Here is a 16,954-nt window from a genome sequence, read left to right as displayed (position 1 = left end):
AATGTGCAAAAGACAACCAACTGTGCAAATATGAAAAAAGAAAATAATATTAAATAAATAAGCAATAATTATTGTGAACACGAGTTGAAGAGTCCTTGAAAGCGAATCCACAGATTGTGGAATCAATGTTGGGTTGAACGCGGTTACCTTTCTGATTCATGAGCCTCGTGACTGAGGGATAATAACTATTCCTAAACCTGGTGGGGCAAGTTCTGAGGCTCCTGTAACCCCTTCCTGATGGCTGCGGCTGTATCCACTGCTTTTTGTAGGGTTTTCCATTCGAGGACATTGGTGTTTCTACACCAGGCCATGATGCAACTAGTCAGTATACTCTCCACCTTACATCTATAGCGGTTTGGCAAAGTTTCAGATGACGTGATGAATGTTTGCAAACTTTTAAGAAAGTAGAGGCTCTGCTGTGCCTTCTTTATAATGAAACTTGCGTGCTGGAAGCAGGACAGAGCCTCCGAAAGGCTCTGAGGATAACATTGAGGAATTTAATGTTGCTGACCCTCTCCGCGGACCTCCAGTTTCCTCCTGCTGTAGTCAATAATCAGCTCTTTGGTTTTGCTGACATTGAGTGAGATGTTCGGTGATACTGTTGACCTGTTGTGCATGGATTCAAGTCACTCCTCGGGCAGAGAGGTTGACAAGTTTCATCACAAACCAATGTTGACAGAGTTCAGCAACACTGTGACTATTTTGATCACTTTGCAGTAAAATGGTCTTAGTTTTCTTTCTGGTAAAAACTGTTTTTCTTCTGAATGCTATCTATATGATGCTATGTCCCTGTGATGCTGTTACAAGTAAATTTTTCATTGCACCTATGCATAAATGTAGTTGTGTATTTGACAATAAACTTAACTTCAACTTTAAACTAAAACTAGAGGATGCAGATTTAGAGGAGATGCTTAAGAGTGAGATTGGCTTCATTCAGAGAGTAGTAGCACTGAGTCTGAGGGAATGGATCAAGCTGGGTTGATGACAGCACTTAAGGAATGTTGAGATGAGCACTTGAATTGCCTGGGCATGGAAGGCTATGGACTGAATGCACAGAAATTGTATTTATACAGAAGGTTGCTCATTGAGTATTGGGGTCGAATCAGCTAATTTCTATGTTGTATGATTATAGGATTTTTACCACCTCCTCTTTAGTTAGGACGTGGTGTTAATGCAGACAACTGGACTTGAGTGTCGATGAGCCACACTAACTCACAATTCCTCTCCCATTCTGACATATCTGTCTGTGACTTACTTCTGCCAGTCACCCATGCATGATTTTGACTGGGTTGTTCTCAGTCTGATCAGCTAGGCATGTCACATACCCTTGCAATGATCAACTGCCACCTTAACTCATTTAGTCTCACACTACCTTTGTCTTATCCATATCTCCACCTTTTCAGTAACTGAAAACCAACTTGTTTTCTCTCTCTCACTTCTTACGAGGGCTCTCGGACCTGAAGCTCTGTTGCTCTCTAGCACAGACATTGCCTGACCTGCTGGGTATTTTCAGCACCTTCTGTTTCTCTTATAGATTATCCGTGATCTAGTTGAATAGCAGTGTGGCTTCAATTGTCCTAATTGTCTTCCTTTCTTTTGTCAATCAGGTGGTGAATGATTTTGGGGAGGAAAGATGGCAGATCACATGATCAATAACAGAAATCTATAAGGAAGCCATCTGTACCAACAGGTTTACTCATCACCAATAAAAATCATATGGTTACTCGAATGTTCACCTTTGGTCTACTATCTCCTTCATCAACCGAGGAACAGCTGTTGGAACTCAACTCTGTCATACAAATTTTTGAAGTTCCAATTGTATCATGGTGTATTTAATCCAGCTTGCTATTATATTTTAAAACATTTCAGCAGATATCAATATATTGAGCAGGTAACCATGTAGGCCTTGCAAAGTGCCAGCTCATATCGCCCATCTGCTACTTTCTGAGATATGGTCAAACATGACAAGAGTCACAGCATGGAAACAAGTCTGTGCCAACTATTAGACACCCATTGACATTGACATTAAAATAATCAATTTTTATCCTCCCCACATTCTCATTAACCTCCCCCAGGTGCCACCACTTACCTCTATGCTTGGGGCAACTTACATTGGCCAATGAACATATCAACCCGCACGTCTTCAGAATGTTGGAGGAAATTGGAGGAGCCAGGCAAAGCCCACCTGGTCACAAGGAGAAAATACAAACTCCACAAAGAGCGCAATGGAAGTCAGGATTGAACCTAGATCAGTGAGGCTGTGTTGCCTCTCTCTTGAATTTCTTGAAGTTGTCTTAAGTTTATTGAGCTCCTTCAAAGAAGGCAAAAGTGACTACAGATACTGGAGTCTGGAGTAGCAAGAGGAATGGAGGAATGAGCAGCCTCTGTAAGAGGAAAAATACTGTATTGTCAATGTGGCAAAGTGTTGATAGTTCCATTCCTCCCACAAATGGATCCACTGAGTTGCTCCAGCAGATTGTTGATTGAGCTTCATCAATGCAGCTACATTGTTAAGCAAGGGGATAATATTCTGTCATATTCATGAAGGGGATTACTTGGTTGGAACAGAATTGATTGGGACATGTAATGTTTTTGGCCATGGAGTTAACAAGTATTATAAATTTTCAAACTTTGATATATTAACAGCCTGGAAATTCATCGATAGGTAGGGTAATATCAGACATGGAATACGCTCAGGAAAAATGGACTATTACCTTTACTTTTGCACAAATAACATACAAAGTTCACACTTTTGAATCATTAGTAGCCAACTTGGTTAAAGAGGAAATGCCCCCCATTCACTCCCAGTATACAGCAGCCAATGCAATGTTCATTCCTCAGTTTAGGCATGTGAGGAGTATGAAGTCCTATTTCTCTGCTGCTGTGGAGCATGAATTTTAGAGCAATAGAATTGATAAGAAATTAATTTTGGAACGTTCTTATTTCAAACCCAGAGCAGAGGTGATGCTAGTAGCCCTCCCCACTACAATACAAATGGGCAATTCATTCCTATATCAAGCATCATACTGAAGTGTCAAATTACAACAGATAATGCTGAAAACACACGTCAGAAACACCCGAGGAAAGAAAAATAGTGTTAATGTTCCAGCTCAAGGACCCTTCACCAGTTCTGACAAGTGGTCCTCAACCTGTCTCTGTCTCTCTCTCAAAGGCAACATGAGTGAATGTGCAGATGCTGGAAAAAAATTAAAACACAAAATGCTGGCAGAACTCAGCAGGCCAGACAGCATCTATGGGAGGAGGTAGTGGCGACGTTTCGGGCCGAAACCCTTCATCAGGAGTGAAGTAACATGGGATGGTGGAGAGGGGATAAGAAGTGGGGGGGGCGGATAAAGTAGAGAGCTGGGAAGTGATAGGCTGGAGGGAAATGGGCTAGGGGGAAGGTGGAGAATTATGGGAAATAAAAGAGAAAGAAAGGTAGGGCTGGGGGGAGATTATAGTGGGGGGGGGGGAAGAGAAAAAGAGAACCAAACTAAAATTATAGGTAGGGATGGGGTAAGTGGGGGGAAGGGGTATCAAGGTCTGTATCTCCCTCGCTCTCTTTGTTAATTGGAAAATTGAAATGAAAATAGAAAATGTTATAAACAGTCTCAGTACTTACAACATTTTCTATTCTCATTTCAATTTTCCAATGTCTGCAATTTTTTATTCAATGAATTGAAAAGTCAAATGATTTTGGAGATTTTTACTGTTCATTAGGCTGAGCATCTTAAAAGGATGACATCTTTAACAGATTTCAAAAAAATTCTAAACACTTCTCAAAAAAACCACAGAACTTTCCCCAAGTGGGGATGCATATGTCATGTAAATGAGAAGTAGAATCAGCTGATACAATGAGATCTGGAACTTTATCTGACGTGAGCAACTGTCAGAAAATCACAAGTCAACTCCTACATTTCCTCTTCACTTTTCACACTTCTGTATCTAGGTTTACATTTTACATTTAAAGAAACTTTTTAAAAAAGGCCTCATGAAAAGTAAACAAAGTAGTGATAGATATTTCTCAGTGCTTCCATCATAGCAGGGACTTGAGTTAATTGGAAACTGATTTTTTTATCTTGTTAAAATAGGATTACATAGGTAAAAATTTGTTAGGTAAGATGGTGAATTGGAGAACTGGGCATGGAAATTACCATGGGGAATTAATGACTGGTGCTTCTGAGTACTTGGACTTTTGTGCCAACCTTCTGATTTGCACTTAGTCTACCTTGAAGCACAGATTATTGAAATATTTACATTTAGTCCTTTCAAATGAATGAATAAAACTGCTTTCCACTTTCCATATATCCAGTATATGCTGTGCTAACTTTAATTTTGGCCAGCTTAGAATTATTTTCCTTTCATCATGCAAACTGCTAAATAAGTTAAAAATAACACAGAAAATACTGGAATTTGATGTGGACAGAGAAGCAGAGAGAAAAAAATTGTTGACCTGACCACATATCCTGCCTGATGTGCTGAGGGTTTCTAGGGGTTTGTTTAATTTCCATATCACATTTAATATACCTAGTTCCTAGCTGACAATATATATTGAAAAGGAAATAATTATTTTAGCTAATGCTATTTGAGAGTATATTAGTTATGGATTCAGCATATTTTTCTCTTTTATTTACAATAATTTTCAGTGCAGGAAAACGTTAAAAGATGGGAGTTATGAATGGGTACACATTACAGTGAATGGTATTTTGTTTCATAATTTAAAAGTATTTGTATTTCAATATATGTTGATTTTAATGTTATTAAATGATTTCTATTAAACAATATTGATTTCACTGAATTATTATTTTCATTTTCATTGTATAGGAATGAGTTTTATTACATGAAGGTTGGATTGTAATATTTAATCCTCCTGACTCTTGGTCAGTTTTGGCATTGGAGTTAAAGTGGGGTGGGATGAAGGTTATACAGAACAAGAAATATAAAAAAAAATCTTCCTTTGATACTTAGAATGATTTAGATTGCTTATCCTGTGAATTTGAAAGTCTGTATTTGAAATGTAAATGTCAACATACTGCAAGGTTTTTACACTTGATGCAATCTAACCCAAATAATTAAAACATAAATGGTCACATCAATTACAACTTATTGATGCGACCCAGAAGCAAATGTCAGATCCTCCAATCAATGGTCAAGGCACTTTCTTCAGGCCAGCAAGGGAAAAAAACAACTAGGGATAAAATCAATGCTCCTACCATTAGTTAGATTAACCTTCAATTAATTTTTAGCAATCTTTGGGACTTTTCTATTGTTAAAGAAAGGTCATAAAGATTTTAGAATGTATATTTTGGAGGAGTAATTGATTAGTTTATTGATAGACTAGTAATGTAGAAATAAAGGTGAATGAACAAATGACAAGAAATGAATTTACCATGTTCTCTCTTCAATTAAATTTTACATTTTATCTCACAGTTACACTTAATTTTATCATCTGTTGCAATGGGCAATACAGAGCCCATTGCAACAAGCTGTTTGAGTTTTTGGAAGGAATATTGTACTATTGTATAGAAACATTCTGTTCTTGTTCTCCAACACATTTGCAATATAAAGATTATTGTGATATTTGCCTTCCTAATTGTTCGTTGCACTTGTAAATTAATTCTGTATGATTTAAGTAGAAATATGCCAAATCTCTCTCCAAACTAATCTTTAATAATTGTTCTCCAGATTAAACATTCTAATTTATTATTCTTCCTACCAAAAAGAAGAATTGTGGATCTGTCCACAGTACCTTTCCTCATTTACCTACTCACGTAACCTGTTTAAGTGTTTTCATATTCCTTCTTGAACTTATTACAGTCTATTTTATCACAAAGCTTTGTATCATCAGAAAACATGGATAAATTACATTTTTCCATTGATTTGATTCCTGCACATTGATCCATTTATTCCCACCCTCAATCTGTCCTCTCTCCATACTAATATATTAGCCCTATCTTTCTGTCCTTATCTTGCACATCAAACTTTACACAATCCCATATTGTATTTCTTTTGAAAATTTAAATATACCACTCTAATTGTCCCTATTTTAGTACCCTCTCAAGATAAACTAATAATGGAAGGATGTCATTGTATTTGTATAGAAATTTACTGTAAAAGTAATTTTAATCATGCTACCATGTACAAATAGCAAAACTATTTGGCTTCAGTTTACTGAATCATGTAGTGGTTAATCATATTGGAAATTTTGTCTGTTTAAAATTTAGTCTCATTACATTAAAATATTTACTTATCTACTTTTTCAATGACTCAATTAATACATTATTATCTACTTTTGCTGATTTTTTTTCCTCAGCAGAATCAGAATCTTATTTATTATCACTAAGATACGCTGTGAAATTTGTTGTTTTGCTACAGTAGTACTGTGCAAGTACTATAAATTACGAAAGCAACTAGTCTTTATAATTATATGGAAAAATCATAGAATTAAATAATTGTTACTGTTTATTAGCATATGTTTACAACAGTTAATAATTTGAAAAATTAGCAAATATCAACAACATCTGAATGAATCTTATCAATGTGTGGAATGTGCTATGTGATTTATTTAAGGCTGTAAGTTACGTCTTGGTGTTTTGATACATATTCTGCAGGGCACCTAGAAGTACTGCACATAGCCTGATACAGTTGCTGTAACAAAAGATCATGTCTCTTTAATGTAAACATGATTAATGTAGAGAATATGTGGATGAAGGAAATGATAATCAGGGAACTGAGCTGAATACTGACTCAGGGAATTTATTGCCATAAATTGTGCAAGGTGTACTTTAGTAAATATACAGTGTATGGCTGTGGATAAGCAAGAGGGATTTAGAGAATATTTTGGCTTGACCACCTAAATAAGAATAAAAAGCATAATAGAAGCTACAAGTTTTATCATTACATGTATTAGTTATCAGCTAATATATAATTCCAAATTTCAGTCATGACAAACTGAAACTAACAATATCTTCATGAAGTTACTAGTTAAAATACCATGTGCAATATTGAATTATATATTTTAGGAGGAATTTTAAAACTTGTGAATGTATAAAGCAAATTTCTAACATTTACTAGTATAGGAAAGAAAAGTATAAGCCGTAAGTTTTTCTTAGGGAAATTCAGATCAGGAGTCAAAACTACAGAAGAATAATAGAAACTGAATTTGCAACTATTCAGGTCATGTGTATATTACCCGTGTTCCAAGGCTTTGCCTAGTTTTATTATTCAGGATACCATCAAGGTATACTGAAGTAAATAGGGGAGATTAGGAAAATTGGAAAGCAGCTAGTTGAGATACCAATTTGTGAGTTTATTACAATAAAAAGAAAATAATTACAATGTGGCAAGATGATGACCTCATACACAGAGGACTTCAACTGTCCTGAACTTAGGAATATTTTATGTTTTAGTGGTATACATCAATATAAATTGTTGGTAGCTATTAATATAGCAGTAATACACACAAAATGCTGCCTAGCCTGCTGAGTTCCTCCACATTTTGTGTGTATTACTTTGATTTCCAGCATTTGCAAATTTTCTCTTGTCAATGTAGCAGTGATGATACCATTTTAAACATGGGATAATTTTAGTGGAATGATTTTATAAACTTACAAACTATGGTAGCATCTTGGATTATTGTCTGTACATCAATCACAAAGATAAAAGCAAAAGTCACACTCCCTGCTACTTGAATTATCATTTTTTTCAACAAATATTCAAAGGATTAAGATACACCTTGCATTTGAATACTGAAATCATGTGGTCTACTGCAGAATCTACAGTATTAATCATTTTTAATTTGCAACATGGAGGTAAGTTGTGTCACATCTAAATTTGTCGTTGGCTTCATGTGCCCAGTATATTGACTGACATTAGTATGCTTTGCACAAAGCTCAAGCTGTATAAAGAAACTAGTAATTAAAATTTTCAGTGTTAGTTCATCATGGCTTTAATTATCAGATGGACTTAGTCCAAAGTTTGCATGTTCCAACCCAACTCCGTAAATTGAGCATAGAAACCAGGCTGACATCTTAGCACAGTATAGTATATGAGTTATCAACAAGATGTTAAACTGAGACTTTAGTTGCCTATTCAATTGCCTCAGTTAGGTATGAAAGTCATGAACATTAATTGGTCAGATGCAATATTACACAAGTGCTGCTGTAAATTAAGCAAAAAGAACTTTGTTGAAAGACCATTAAAAAGTTATCTCTCCCTCTCTCTCTCTCTCTCTCCCTCGCTTCATAGATGCTACCTGAAATTGAGAGTATTTTCATCATTGACTTAATTGGTCATTTATTTTAAGGCTCTTTTTGGAACTTTATTGTGTAAGGAATGCCTGCCACACTTCCCCACAGAAAAGTATTTAGTAGTTTATAATGTGGTTTGAATGTCTTCTGAAATGCTATATAAATGAAAGTTACTATTTTAACAAAGTACACTAATTGAACTAATGCAAAGCACTTTTAAACTTTTGAATCTTGATAAAGTAAATTCATTTACATATCACAGATGAATATAAAGGAAGTGAGTGATTGATCTTGCAACTTCTTTTAAAATCTAAACTTTTTTATTATAATCGGGGAAATTTCTTTAATTTCAATCAATCATCATTAAAAAAAATCCAGTTCATTTTGAAGAAATTCCCCAGGAATAGTGTGGTAGACTTGCCACTTTCTAACAGGCTAATATAGACAAGGCAAATGTGTCAGGAAATGTCCTGAATAAGAATGACTTCAATTCGATTGCTTCCAGTTTTCTACCAGCACAGTGAGGTAGTGTCCCTAAGTGATTGGGGAAACCCCAGCGCTGACTAATAACAACTGAGCAGCTTCTCAGCAAGCCAGGGGCTGGACCAGGGGATTTCACCCAGCTATGTATCCGACATATTAATAGCTTGGAAAGGCTGATACACAGTTGAACAGTGGTCTAGCTGATTAGACTGTCGCACAGTAAAGCACACAACGGTATCTCTACAGTCTCTTGCTCTTTTCTGAGAAAGACTTGCCTGAACCCAGTGAATACCCTCCAGCCCTTGCTCTGAGTTTGAAATTTATCTGCAACGAATGAATGCTCTAAGTCCTGTCTTAGTCTCTGCGTCTCTAGTAAAGGAACAGCTTATCATTGGAGTTGAGATATTCTCTACTGTCAGCAGCTTCAACAGGTAAGTTACAATTTATAACTTTTTTTTTACTTACCAAAGAAAATTTAAAATCTATTCCAGGTAAAATAGAACACATTATTTTTGAGATATGCTGGGATTGCTAAAATTAATTTAATCGAAGTAATTGGTTCTTTTTTTTGTAATAGCTATCTGCGGTAGTATACAACAATATTATGCATCTCTGAACTACACCGTTCCATAACTGGCATGTGTTCAGAGTGTTGGATGGCCTGTGTAACATTGTATACTACTTCTGTATATTACATTGTTCTGTCCAGTATGAGCAACTTACCTTTCAATATTCTTCCTTCTCCTATGTATCTTTCTTCCAAGATGCTTTGTATAATGCACTGGCCAATCCATACATCTAACTTTCCTGCTTCTGGCAGCTTAGCTGTAAGAAATAATGAGCTACTTAGCTCTGCAAACCATACACCTAGAATGTTAAAGAAGGCTTGTAAAATATTCAGTTAGAAGAATAAACATTGGCATCTGTTTTCTGTTTGTGCAATAGGCACAGGAAACAGACAAAAGCATTTTCAACGAAAAGCCGTATTACACAGATGCTTCAGACGGCCACATAAACCACAAACAGCATCGGAACACCTGCCGATGTAAACAAAGCTGCTCACTTTCTGCCTGGGCGTTAACATGCTCTACAATCAACATAACTAGAGTGCAATCCGCTGTCTTTTCAGTGCCGTAGGCAAGCTTATGACCAAGAAAAACTTTGAAGTCACTCTTGGTATGTAAAATTAGTCATGGAGAGGTGTGTAAGTAGCTAAAATGGTTCATGATATACAAAAGCAAATTGCTAGAGGATAATAATCTGCTAAAGTTGGCATTTGCAGATGATGGAAGACTAATGGTTTAGGATTAATTCCAGAAGGAGCACTAATGATGTGTATTGCTCTCTAGCATTTTCTGATAGAAGTTGTGTTGGATGATGTCTTTTTCATGTAAGTTTTCAAACATGGAAAAAATTGGCCAACAACTTCCTGGTGCTATGTTATCATTTCCTTTATCTTATTCTGATTTAGTTGCTCTAAAATAATGATTATAACTTTAAAGAAATTAGATACACGTTATATTTCCAGTGGCTTCTGCACATGTAAAAAAAATCCACTTAAGTGCAAACATTAACTAACAGCTATCAAATTCATCATAGTTGACTGAGGAAGCCATTTCTCTTTGATTTCCCAGGGCAAATTTCATCACATCAATACAGAGGCTCAGTTTGCAAGATGAATCAAATCTGTTCAAAATAGTAAAAGACCCTTGCCTTGGTTTGACCAAATTCTGCATTCTTCTGTTGAGATCCCAGATGTTTTGTGGCATGACATTGTAATTGGAATAATTCTCCCAGCGGAGAATGATTCACAGGAGGGTCTTGCCCAAAGTTAGAGTGGAAAAGCAATATAGAGCAAGGAACACTAAAATTTTGATCCATTAGAAGAAGAGAGTAGTCAAGCAATTGAAGTTGAGGTCTATGACCATCAGCTTCCATCTGTATTTTTATAGATGTTCTTGTTTAGTCATCTGCATTCTTGCATGGAAGAACATGATTTTAACTCAATTAAAGTAAGATTAAAACCACTCCTGGATTACTTTCATAATTTTATTTGTAAATTGTGCATCAGATTCAGATTATATTGGTATTCCCTTTTAATTTACTCTTCGGAGTCATCTCCACAAACAATACTGCTTTTATTTTTATGACTTGTATTTTGCGGAAATTCCTTACAACATCTGTTCCTTCCTTGTGGGTAAATCTATGTCTGCAAAGCTATCTAACACAGATGAAGCAAACTAAAATATTTTCAACTTACTGTCTGTTTTGTTCAGCTTCTCAGAAAAACAGGTTATAAAAAACTGCATACTACAATGAATTATGAAAGGAAAATGTTGCCAATCAGTTTCAATCAAGATGAAACTACCAAAAGGATCAAACTTTTGAGCAGTTCCATTAAAATGACGGAACAGTACTACTCTGTTGCATCATTCAGGAAAATTTTAGCCTCCAGATTCAACTGTTGAACATCATAAGTGTATTCCTTTAAGCTTAATTTTGATATGATACTTGAACTTCTGTTTGACATTAATCCTTGTGGTTTTATTTGTCCATTGGTCTTGGGTTTGATTTGATCTGTTCATTTAGTCCTTATTATGTTTTCTTCTTTTTTCCAGAATAAAATCACGCTTCAGCAGTATGATCACAAAACACTGGAGAAAAGGTGTCAATCAGTTGCTCAGTAGCTAGTGTAGGATCTGTTTCACAATTGCTACAGCTACATCTGGTTACTGGGTCTCTGGTGGCATCACCTAACTACCTACCACAGGAATTAAGAAAAGCCACTTGAAAAACTTGCAATTATGCTTGGAACATGACAGTGATATTACATTGCATGTTTAATTTCATACCCAAAATTTCCAATTTTAGAACTGGAATTTATAATCAGCATCCATACCATGAATCATTCTCCTTTTCATGGAAATCAATAGCCCAGATACCAATTCCATAGCACAGAACATTCTGACAACTGTTCATCTCAAGCGCACAGTCTTTTCTTTGCATGTTATTAAAAGATCATGATCATTCAGTGATGTCAGTTTATAAAACACTTTGTTGCTATTAGCCAAGGAACATTTGACCGGCACACAAAATCAATAGCAATCAAAAGTCTAGAGGAAATGCGATTGTTCTGAAATGTTGGCTCCATTTATCATGCCACAAGTCCAAACCTGCTCTGCATTTCTGGCAATTTTCTGTTTTAATTTCAACAACGAGGTCCTTTTATAATATGAAAGCTTAGAATGCAAATACTGATAGCATGATGCTAGAATTTTACATTAATAACGAAGTTTTTTTAAGGTAATCATAACTGGGGGTCAGTTTCTACTGACAGGAGAAGGGCCAAAGGCGGGTTACTGGCGCCTTAAAACCATTCACTTCAGGCAGATGGGGTTCGTCAGCCATGGTTGGCAGCTCAACGAGGAGAAGGAAAACCCTGATCTCAAACCTCCGCTGCCTTGTGGCCATACCCGCTCACGGGAAAGGCTTTGGGAGTAAACCCCGAGGAAAAATCCTGAGCTGGAGTCCCTGAGGCAGTCCGACGTGGTGCTCAATGCTGGCTGGCATCTCCTGTGACGCCGCTGGTACCAAGCCATACTGGACTCTGCTGTTCCTTTGGATTCATCAGCTGTGTGGGGAGGGGGAGACCGCTGCATGAGCAGCAGCCTGCTCTCCATTTCGCACTGCCCTGGCTTGTGTATCACGCAGACAGCTAGGACGCAACGTCCACGGTCGATCCTGACCAACGGAGGGCCTCAAATTTAGAAAACAAGCAGTTCAAATAATGAAACAGGATTCATAGAGTTCCTTCAACCCCTACTGAAGAGATTAGTCTCTATGGTGTTAATTATTTGTTAGAATCCTTCACCAAGCTCTCTGACTCAACATATCATTGTTAATGCAAATCTGCACTCCGGCCTTTAGCTCCAAATTTCATTAGATCGCCACACTATTGCACCAATGATTGTAACTATATTGTTTCACTCTTGCACGTAAATATTATTGTCCTCTATACAGTAACTTAATTTGAGTCACTAAGGCACGAGCATCTTTAATGTAAGCCCAGTGGTGGCCATTAGACCTCGGGAGTATTCCCCTGAAAAGACTTCTCTGATTCTTCCCCAGTGCTTACTTCTGAATTCTGATGGAATTACCCTCTGTGTCATTGGGCCCACTACATTTGACGTATGACTCTCCACTTTACAAAGTAAACACATCACTTACACAAAAACAATAAAGTCTTCTTGCATAACAGGAAATAACATTTGCTTATCACAATGTTACATTATTAGTCATTACAATTTTTGTACAAACAGATTTTTTTGCTAATGTAATCAGAATTCCCACATAAGAAGCCGTTGAAAAGACTTTGGCAGCGAAGACCAGATAAATGACAAATATGTCTTTAAAAAGTGTGAATTATTTATTACATAATAAAAGTTATTAGAAATTGTATACGGTGTTGTTGGCTATAGTTTTGATAAATTTTGAAAATATGTATCCTTTCTAATGTATCTTCAGCACTTCTGTCATTATGTTCTCATTCTATTGATCTTTCCTATTGGTTGAAAAGCAAAAAAGAATGTTGATACTGGAAATCTGAAATATAAACAGAAACTTCTCTAGATATTCTGCACTTGCCGAGTATTCTGCGTACTCAGGAAGCATCTGAGGAAAGAGAAACAGTTAATGACTCAGGTTGCTAAGCACTCATCAAGGCCATCAGCCAATGTGATTGCCACAAACCATAAAATAAATGAAGCAGCAACAGGTTTGCCAGTAATTTCAGTGCTTCTGTTAGCAAGCTGTTCCTTATAACTGTGGGATATCACTGCCTCACTTACTCAGATACGACTGCAAGGAAGAATGGGTAAGAGAAGCTCATCAGCTCATAGTAGAGCATCATCTACCATGTGCTTATCAGTGCACGTTACTTAATGAAGCACTTTTCAGAATTTAGCGCCAAGCATTCAGCCAGGATCTGCAGCCGGAGGTGCCAGTCTTCTCGTGATTTGGACACCATATTTAAGTCAGACAAGGTATATAATATCAAACTGACTATGACCATGAAGGGTAAGCATTTATCACCATGGGCACATTAACCGTTTTGTACAGCCAGTGCAACCAATCTTTTAAAGAGTGATATAATCACCATCAGTACAGGTGCACCATAGGCTGTGTGCTGAGTCCCCTGCTCTACTTGCTTTATACTCATGCACAGCTCCGATATCATAATTAAATTTGCTGACGACACCACTGTCGTTGGCCGAATCAAAGGTGGTGATTCAGAAGAAGGTTGGAAGTCTGGCTGAATGCTGCCACAATAACAACTTCTCACTCAATGCTAGTGAAGCCGAAGAGCTGATTATTGACCACTGGAGCAGGAAACCAGAGGTCCATGAGCCTGTCCTCCTCAGGGAATCAGTGGTGGAGAGGGTCAGCAACTTTAAGTTCCTCACTGTTAACGTTTCAGAGGATCTGTCCTGGGTCCAGTGTGTAAGTGCCATTACAAGGAAGGTATAGCAGTGCCTCCACTTTCATCGAAGTTCACGAAGAATCAGCATGTCATCTAGAACTTTGACAAACATCTATAGATGCACGGCGGAGAGTATACTGACTTGGTATAAGAACATAAGAAATAGGAGCAGGAGTAGGCCGTTTGACCCGTTAAGCCTGCTCCTCTATTCAATAAGATCATGGCTGATCTGGCCATGGACTCATCTCCTCCTATCTGCCTTTTCCTCACAACCCTTAATTCCTCTACTATGCAAAAATCTATCCAAAATCTATCTATGGAAGAACCAATGCCCTTGAACGAAAAAAACCTACAAAAAGTAGTTGATACAGACCAATCCATCATAGGTAAAGACCTTCCCACCATTGTGCACATCTACAATGAGTACTACACTTACAGATTAGGATGCTGCACTGTCAAATGGTCCAATGCTTTTAGAGTTTCTGAGCCATTGTGCCATTAGACTGGTTTGTAAGTGCTTTGCTGATGGATAGCAGATCATGAACATTGAAAGAAAACTAAGAAAGAAGTGGAAAATGTAGAGTTACATTATTTTCTTATTCTGATGTCTGTTTGAGCCCATTGAGCACCAGTTTGAGCACACCTACAAGAGGCGCTGTAGAGGAAGGCAGAATCCACCATCGAGGACCCCAGCACCCAGGCCATGCTCGCTTCTCACTGCTGCCAAAAGGAAGAAGATACAGAAGCCTCAGGACCCACACCACCAGGTTCAGGAACAGTTATTACCTTTCAACCATCGGGCTCTTGAAGCAACACACACAAAATGCTGGAGGAACTCAGCAGGCCAGGCAGCATCTACAGAAAAAACGTGCAGTTGATGTTTCGGTCCGAAACCCTTTGGCAGGACTGGAGAAAAAAAGCTGAGGAGTCGATTTAAAAGGTGGGTGGGGGGGGGGGGGGAAGAGAGATCTCACAAATCAACCTCTCAGCTCTTTATTCCAACCCTCCCCCTCCAGGTTTCACCTATCACCTGGTGGTTCTCTCTCCCCTCCTCTCCCCCACCACCTTTTAAATCTACTCCTCAGCTTTCATCCTCCTGTTCTGCTGAAGGATTTCAGCCTGAAACGTTGGCTGCACTTTTCTCCATAGATGCTCCCTGGCCTGCTGAGCTCCTCCACCATTTTGTGTGTGTAGCTTGGATTTCCAGCTGCAGATTTTCTCTTGTTTGAGGATCAGAGTGGATAACTTCACTCGCCCCAACACTGAACTGATTCCACAACCATGGACTCACTTTCAAGGACTCTACAACTCATGTTCTCAATATTTATTGTTTAATTATTTATTTTTATTATTTTGTTTGTATTTTTTCCTATTGTATTTGCATACAGTTTTTTGTCTTGTGTGTGGTTTTATTAATTCTGTTCAGTTTGTTTTTACTGTGAATGCCCACAAGACAATGAGACTCAGGGTTGTATATGGTGACATATATATACTTTGATGATTAGTTTACTTTGAACTTAATTAACCTGCCATAAAATGAATCCAGAGAAATCAATATCTTGGTTGTTGGAGACAACCAAGGCCCATTAGCAATTAAATCAATCTCTCTACAAGATCCTTTCTCAGGATACCTAAGTTTCTTTTGGTGGCAACTAGAGTAATAAATATTTTATGTAGTGTGTGTGGTGGCAATCTAGGATCCCTAATCAGAGTTTGAATGATCCAGTCATGAGATTCATGGCCATTCTTGATGTAGAGCTAGAAAACCATAATCGTAAATAAGCCAGGACTATCACTATTCTGTCCAGCTAAATTCTCAATTGATTTAAGTTTGTATCTACTCTAGTCAGTTTAGCAGCTGGACTTTTCAATTAAAGGAACTAACTTTTATCTGACAAGATTAAGTATCTTGTAGGATTTACAAACGACCAGAATTTAAATCTTTAAGATCCAGCTTCCTAGTTATGGGTCCAGGGCCTACATCCAAAGGAACTATCCTCAGACAGCTTGGGTCTATTCCTAGAATGTTCCTATCATTTTTGAATTATTTTATGAAAATGGCCCAATATGAATCCACCATAAATAAACTTTTGATCTTTATACCCTGCCAGTCAAGACTACACCAGTCATTCAAAACACTTTATGCAGTGCAATCACCCAGGGCATGGACCACCCAATGTAGCTGATTGAACAGAGCCTCACTGCCGGCGACATTGGACTGGGAGAGGGCCTTACCTTGTTTAATCTTCCAATGCATTTGGAGGCAGCTTTCCAGTTCCTCAAGGTTCTTGCTGTTGTTATTTTAGGTGCTGCCCTGTAGACCGTAAGCTTTGCACCATACTTGAGATCTTCAAATACACTCGGCCAAAAGCCATGTTGGTACATTCAAGATGGTGGTAAACTACTACATCTGTCTTAGTTGAGAGGTGGCTCCTGAAATATGAAAGGCAGTCCATTTTTTTGTCGTGTTCTCCCTATGAACCTTATTGTCTAGTAGAAGTGGGGTGCAGCAGAAACAGGCTGGAAAAAGACCTTTAGTGAGAGCACTCGTGGCTATTTTTATTGGATAGGAATTAAAGTCTTTGCTTGAGTTTAGGATTACACTATACCATCACACCTGGCAATGACTTTCCCCATGACAGATCGCAGGGAAACACCTCTGTCGATAACCTAGTCAGGCACTCTTTTTCTTAAAGTATTCACAATTATGTCATCCGAGGTATCCTAGCAATAACTCCTCTTT

General features: G+C 37.6%; 1 protein-coding gene across 2 annotated transcripts in view; it reads right to left on the bottom strand.

Moving 5' to 3' along the window:
- The window catches only part of f8 (coagulation factor VIII, procoagulant component), a 118,949-nt gene extending 109,390 nt beyond the window's left edge, over positions 1-9,559 (bottom strand). The window contains exon 1 of one of the 2 annotated variants that reach the window (XR_012100540.1): positions 9,456-9,559. The gene's annotated coding sequence lies outside the window, so the exon portion shown is untranslated. The remainder of the gene's footprint in view (positions 1-9,455) is intronic. The other variant, XM_073058335.1, reaches the window with a different exon arrangement.
- Positions 9,560-16,954: the final 7,395 nt, after the last annotated feature.

This window comes from Hemitrygon akajei, chromosome 10 (genome assembly GCF_048418815.1).
Source record: "Hemitrygon akajei chromosome 10, sHemAka1.3, whole genome shotgun sequence".
NCBI lineage: Eukaryota > Metazoa > Chordata > Chondrichthyes > Myliobatiformes > Dasyatidae > Hemitrygon > Hemitrygon akajei.
This window is presented reverse-complemented; position numbering and strand designations above follow the sequence as displayed.